Here is a 1,151-nt window from a genome sequence, read left to right on the forward strand (position 1 = left end):
GCTGGGTATAGAATTCTAGGTAGACAGGTTTTTTTTTCCTGTTAAGTGTTTTCTCTCCACGGAAATCTTTAGTAAAAGGCGAAAGATTTATACGATCTGAAGAGAAACCAGAGTATGTCCTGTTAGTGTTTTCAAGATGTTTATCCATTGTCTTCTCAGATTGTTTCTAATAAGAATTCTGACATATTCATCTTTGTTCCTTTGTTCTTCTCTTTTTTGACTGCTTCATGATTTTATCACCAGTTATGATATGGTTTGGTAGTTTTCTTCATATCTCTTATGCTTGGAGTTCATTGACTTTCTTCTATTTGTAGGTTAATAGTTTTCGTAAAAGTCTGGAAATTGTTAGGCGATTATGTCTTGTATGCTATCCTCTCTGCCTTCCTCCTTCAGAGACTCAAATTAATCATATATTAGGCTACTTGAAATTGTTCTACAACTCACTGTTCTTTTTTCTCATTTTGAGTAATTCCTATTGATATGTCAAGTTCATTAGTCACTAATCTGCAATGTCTAATTGCCATTAATCCTATCTACTGTACTTTCACCTCAGACATTTTACCTTTCATCTCTAAAAGTTTGTGTTTAGTCTTTTTAGTATCCTCCATGTTTCTACTTAGCTTTTTGAATATATGTAACAACTGTGGCTGTTATAATGTTACCTGTTAATTCTAATATCTGCATCACATCCAGGTTTCTTTGTATGCCTAGTCATCTTTAGAGGGCAGCCACTGTGAATTTTATCTCATAAGTGCTGGGCATTTGGGTTTTTTTTTTCTTTTTTATAAGTATTTTTGAGCTTTTTTCTAGGATACAGTTGTAATATGGGAATGGTTTGATCCTTCTTGACCTTGCTTTTATGATTTGTTGGGTAGGGGGTACCATAGTAGTGCAACCTAGAGCAAAGCGTTTCCTATTACTAGGACAAATTACTACCCAGTGACTTGTGGTTGGTGAGAACTGGCATTGTTACTAGACCTTTGTGAGCACTGGATAATGTTTGTTCTCTCTAATCTTTTTGAATATCTCTTTCTTCAGCCTCCATTTCCTCACATGTATGTGCTGATCAGTACTGAGTTTAATAATCTTAAGGGGGATCATCTGCAGATCTCTGGAGTTCAGTCTTCTCTTCTCAGTGGTATTCTATCCTG

The 1,151-nt window shown here is 35.3% G+C and overlaps 1 non-coding gene across 1 annotated transcript; it reads right to left on the bottom strand.

Moving 5' to 3' along the window:
- LOC131486498 (U5 spliceosomal RNA) lies at positions 1-115 on the bottom strand. Its single transcript, XR_009249378.1, has one exon. It is a non-coding gene; the product is annotated as a U5 spliceosomal RNA (small nuclear RNA).
- Between the last annotated feature and the right edge of the window lie 1,036 nt (positions 116-1,151).

This window comes from Neofelis nebulosa, chromosome 9 (assembly GCF_028018385.1).
Source record: "Neofelis nebulosa isolate mNeoNeb1 chromosome 9, mNeoNeb1.pri, whole genome shotgun sequence".
NCBI classification, from domain to species: domain Eukaryota; kingdom Metazoa; phylum Chordata; class Mammalia; order Carnivora; family Felidae; genus Neofelis; species Neofelis nebulosa.